Genomic DNA, 5998 nt, shown 5'->3' on the forward strand with positions numbered 1-5998 from the left:
AGGGTCCGGCTCGGTCTCTCCTTTCCTAACTTACAACACAAGTTTACATAACCATGGCGGTTTGTTATTATGGGCCCTAATCCGCCACTGGGCTCCGGGTCTCTAAGCTTCATAGTAAAGCACCATCTTCTGAGTCTTCATGGGCTTCAATACGGTTGAGTGTAAACCGGCCCCTCCGGGGCAGTTTGTACTCAATAGTTATATCCCCAACACTCGGGTCATACGATGCTTTTGTGCAGTTCCACTAATATCGACCTGAGCATCCCTGATGGCAAAGATATTGAAGAAGTGTGATTAGAATAATAGTACTGGCACTAGTTCATGAGCATAAACTCATCACAAGTAGAAGCCGGTAGAAGTAGAGAAAGATCGACATGGAGATGGAGCTACGGCAGTGGAGCAAGCCGGCTCCAAAAGGAAGATGGACTATACCTGGGACGTCGGGCTGTAGCTAGAAGGGCGGTTGGGACGCGGCATCAGCCCATACAGTGGTGACCCCCGATTGGGACGCACCGACTGTGGGTTTTCTCCCTCGCCGATGTCGACCGCGTCTATGCAGAACATTGTTCCCTTCCCCCAGCTACGGGATCAGGCCCATCGTTCTATGCTTGTGAAGAGAGCAACCTAAGCAAGCAGGCTTGTAGCTTAGGCTCCTGCTAGTGTATATATAGTGGTTTTCTTTTTCTCTCCATATCAACCATTTTATATTGCATACGTGTCATTCAAGAGTGAAATGATGGTTGCTTCTTCCGACTAACTTACTATGTGATTTGACTACTCGTTAGTGGCCCCTACATGTACTCCCCCTACGTGTATGCAACAGTCACACGTACACATGGACGCAAAAACGCGCGCGACGCCCTAATGCATGCATGTCCGAGCACATGACGGAACACACACGGTCACGCTCAAGTGCTCAACCTACACATGCATGCACACACATACTCAGTCAGGGTGAGCTAGTGATCGTATAAGCACCGAAAAATATATATATTGAGCACAATGAGCGTATTATGAATTCCACTGACCGTATTTTTACAAATATACAGTGACAAACAGTGTATTTATCTCGTTTGAAATTAAGCCATATTAACCGGAGAGGAGGCAGTATGGACTAGCATTACTTTGTTGTGTCCCGTCAACTTGCCGAACGAGGAGAAGGTTGTAGGACGGGAGAAGCTTGCGCGCGGTGGCTCGCAGGACAAGGAGAAACTTTTGACTAATGCAAGCTCTCCCTCGCTCAGGCGATGGACGTGCAACAGTTAATTCGGCGTCAGATTGCCAGAAGCATACACTATAGTACTAGTGCTATTATTGTTCGACTTCCCGAATAGGCGAACAGTATGTAACCGAATGCTGCAAATGAGCCCAAGAATCAATGGGCCCTGAGAAGACCGAAAGATAACTAGGGCTGGAAACGGCTCAATGGAATAACGGGCCGTTAATGGGTATAAAGTGATACACTATTCATTACGGGCCAGTTTCAGCACGGGCCGTTAATGGGCCAAGAGTTACAAAGGTCCTCATATGGGCCGAAAGATGTCATGGGCCACACATGGGCCGGAAGTTAAAACGGGCTGAATCTTATTAGACGACCTAGATGACGCTACTGGGCCTAATTCCGATAGGGTGTAACGGGCCCTGGGTTAGCGGGTTGTAAATGGGCTATATGCGAACATGCCGTTAACAGGCTTTCCGTGGGCCGGCCCGCCACCTTTTGACCAAGTCAAACGGGCCGGCCTTTTCACAGGAATGGGCCTCTGTTGGGTCGTGCCACGTGTCGCCGTATCATAGGCGCCTTCGGTCCAATGAGCGGATGACATTTGTCCCAACAGTGAGCCGACACATGTTTCCTCCAGCCAATGATGATTTTACACGTGGAAAATCCCCATTGGTCGGGGCTGTTAACGGGTTATCGGATCCAAAACCTGACCCGATAGCTTAACGGTGTTCCGTTATGGTGGATGCCACATGTCGGTCACCCTTGACGTAAGCACTTCTATGACGCGCGATTTATCTTCATGGAAGTGGACACTTCCGTGATGATAATTTTGGTAATGTCATGGAACACTTCTACGACAGCACAGGTATGACTATCTTGATTCTGTCATAAAATCTTCATGGATGTACATGCATGACAAAAAATGCGACCTACTGTGACAAATACGTATCACCACGGAAGTGTATTTTTTGTAGTGTTTAGGACCTACATGTCCATAGTAGTAGCTAGATGGCTCTCTCTCTCTCTCTCTCTGAATCTTCAATACCATGTTCCCCTTCTCCCTTGTACGATTGGAATCAATCCGATGTAATTCTTTGGTGTGTTTATGGTTGGTGTGCTTGTTGGGATCCGATGAATTGTGGATTTATGATCAGATTGTTCATTGAATATTATTGAATCTTTTGATGTTTCCCTGCTGTATAATTAAGTAGCTACTAATGCTTTCCGAGGGAGTGTGCATAGTAGTGAGTTCAATCTTGCGGTGTTCTATATCCCAGTGACAGAATGGGGACAAAACACATATTTGTTTTGTCGCCACTAAGGGTAAAATGACGGGGATTTATATATCTTATTGCTAGATTTATTTCTGTCCAATTATGTCATCTTGCTTATTGCGTTGCTTTTTTTCTAGTAAACTTAATACCTTGAGATGCATGTTGGATAGAGGATTCGAGGTGGAGTAATAGTAGTAGATGCAGTTGGATAATGGTATACTTATCACAGGCGTAACACCTATATGAGATTATGCCATGAACAATCATAGTTATGAACGTTTCTTTTGTGTCAATTGCCCACCAATGATTTGTCTACCATGCCATTTGTCTGCTTTCGAGAAGAGATACCACTAGTGAACCTATGACTCCCGGGTCCATTCTCCATCAATATTTCCTACAACAAAAATCCCTCCCATTATTTGATCTTTTATTATTTTGCTGTTTGCCTTTACTAAATTTTATCTATCTATTTGCTCTTCCTCTTTTATTTTGCCGTTTTACTTTACTAAAGTTATCTTTCTATTTGCTTTTAACCTTTTAACTAGCAAGGACAAGGGGGTTGACAACCCTTTTGCTTTGGGTGCAACTATTTATTTTTGTCTGTGTGCAGGTGCTGCTTATCTTGGTAGTTTTGAGCCTCCTGCTGGTTCAATGAACCTTAGTTCTTAACCGAGGGAAATCTTTGCTGCTATCCGCATCACCCTTCCTTTTTGGGAAACCCAAAGACTCCCGTGGGAGTAGCAGAGTCCCATTATGGGCTCGTCTCGAGGAAAATTGATACCAGCCATAGTCCAGTAACCGAGCAAAAGATTTTTCTCTTGCGGTTCATACTGCCTAGCGGACAAACTTTGCTTTTTCTTGTCGGTTTTGTCTCATAGGTTTTTTGAATTTTGTTCTTTTCCCGGTTTTCTAAGGGGTGTTGGTAGTGAATGTGCCTTTTTTGGTCTAGTTATATATTTTGATTTTACTTCTCCTTTTCGTTTTTTCACCTTTTTTCCTTTTTTTGTTCCTTTTCGATTTCATTTTTCCTAGTTTTGCTTCTTTTTTAGTTTTATTCTATACTTCTATTCATCATGCAATTCAGAAATATTCATAGTGTATTAAAAATGCTTATCATCTATAAAAGAATGTTCATCGTCTATTTACAAAATAGTTCATCATGTATTTAAAAATGTTTATTGTGTATTTCAAAATGCTCCTCCTATTCTAGAATATATTCATCATGTATTATAATAATGTTGATCGTGAACAAAAAATGTTCATTGTGTATTAACAAATGTTAACCGTGTATTTCAAAAGTGTTCATTGTGTATTGAATTTTTGAATCATGTATTTTTGAAAATGTTAACCACGTGTTAAAAAATGTTCACTTTGTATTTAAAAATGTTTATCGTGTATAAAAGGATGTTCATCATCCATTTAGAAAATATTTTATCATGTATTTCAATAGTTTTGATTGCATATTTAAAAACATTAATGGTGTATTAAAAATGTTCATCGTGTTCTAGAAAATATTCATTGTGTATTTAATAGTGTTGATCATGTACAAAAATGTTAATTGTGTATTAAAAATGTTCATCGTGTTCTAGAAAATACTCATTGTGTATTTAATAATGTTGATCATGTACAAAAATGTTAGTTGTGTATTAAAAATGTTAATCCTATATTTAACAATTTTTCACTATGTATTGGAAGTGTCAATTGTGTATTTTCACAAAAGTTCACCCTGTATTTAAAAAAGTGTGCCATGTAGTTGACAAAAATGGTCATCTTGTATTGAAATGTTCGTCTTGCATTACTAAAAGATCATTCATCGTATATTTTAGAAGTGTTCATCGTGTAATACAAGAAACGTTTGTCTTGTATTAAATCATGTAAGCCATGTATAAAAAACTATTCATCGTGTTTTCTAATAAAGGTTCATTGTGTATTAAAAATATGCTTGCCCTATATAATAAATAAATGCTCACCATGCCAAACTATTTTTTTTGAGATGAGTGAAACTATTCTTCTTGTACGCAACGTTCAGCCGATTATGTTCCAATATTTCATTTTTTAGGCAAATGTTCCAATATTTTTTTTTGAGTAACATGTTCCAATATTTCTTACACTAGAACCGGAGACACGACGGCCCATGAGTCACCTGATGCCAGGCCGAAACGCCCAACGAAACCGACCCCAAATCTCCCCTTTTCTCCCGATGCCGACCCTTCCTCTTCTCTCCCCGCCGCGGCCCCGCTCCCCCTTCGCCCTAGAAACTCCCCTGGCGCTGGCGGCAGGCGAGCGAGCAGAGACCAGAGATGAGCGACCCTGCTCCTGCAGTTCCGCCTCCCCTCCCAGCCTCTTACTCCATCTGAATTTTCCGGCGGGGAATTTAGGATTCTAGCGAGCGGGGGTGCATCGGTGATCCTTTGGCGCGCGGCTGTGAGCCTGCGACAGAGATGGATTGGCCGGTTGTCCATGGCGGCCGATAATAATAGTAAAGTCTTTGAGAGATGAATTGGAAACTCTATGCCTCGTGGGTATCTATCTATTCGGTGGTTACTTGGGAGGGGAAAATTAGAAACCTTTGCTTAGGAATAGAGATGATTTTTGAACTGTTGCTGTTTGCTGGTTTGATTTTGTTGAGATTGTTTCGAGAAAACATCTCGAAACTTTGTCGATCCTGAAGGTGAATTAGGAATATATAAAGCTATTTTCCTGTTTTTATCATCTCTGAAATGGTCATTAATGCTTTGCTTGTTAAGTTATGAAATGTTAGTCAAAAGTAGTTGCATATTCCATACCCTACAAGAAAAATGAAAATATCATTAGATAAAAAAACTTTCTGATTTTATTTGTAATGGCCCCATATTGGTCTCTTCGACCACTTGCGCCATGCCAGGGCGACAATTACTTCCACATCCACAGGTCTGACCTCCATGCCCATAGTGTCTTCTACGTGCAGGTCTGCCAAGCCCATTCGAACTTGTTTCTATAGTGAATAATTGAATACGTGGCACCTCTTTGTTTTCTGTCAGTCTCCTGCTCCTGATTGGTGATGGGATGATCTGGTGTCACATGCAACTTCCAGATTTAGGAACATGTCCGCACGATTATCTGATTATTGTTGTTTCCGATTAGTTTTACAAGTGTCGTGTGGTTATTCAAATTGTGTTGCTCTGCAATGCTCTTGATCAGCTGATAGAGTGGTTTGATCGTACTCTGCGGTGATAATGCAGGAGGATTTGGATGGAGAGACGGATGTTCTCTTGGGTCCAGGGACTACGCAATGATGGGACGATTGCTCTTTCAACATATTCTATTAACGAGGATGGCAAGTGAAAGTGGGAGCGACTGGATCGCTATTCCTATCATGCATTGTAGGCATGATGCATTGAACATATGTCTGACAAATTGTCCTTGGTAAGTAGTTGCTTCTTGCTATTGCACCTTAGTAAAATACAGTAGTTTTTTTTGTCTAAACAGTGCTGCTCAGTTGCTTGCATGTTGGTTCTTTTAA

This window comes from Triticum aestivum, chromosome 5B (genome assembly GCF_018294505.1).
Source record: "Triticum aestivum cultivar Chinese Spring chromosome 5B, IWGSC CS RefSeq v2.1, whole genome shotgun sequence".
Lineage (NCBI taxonomy): Eukaryota > Viridiplantae > Streptophyta > Magnoliopsida > Poales > Poaceae > Triticum > Triticum aestivum.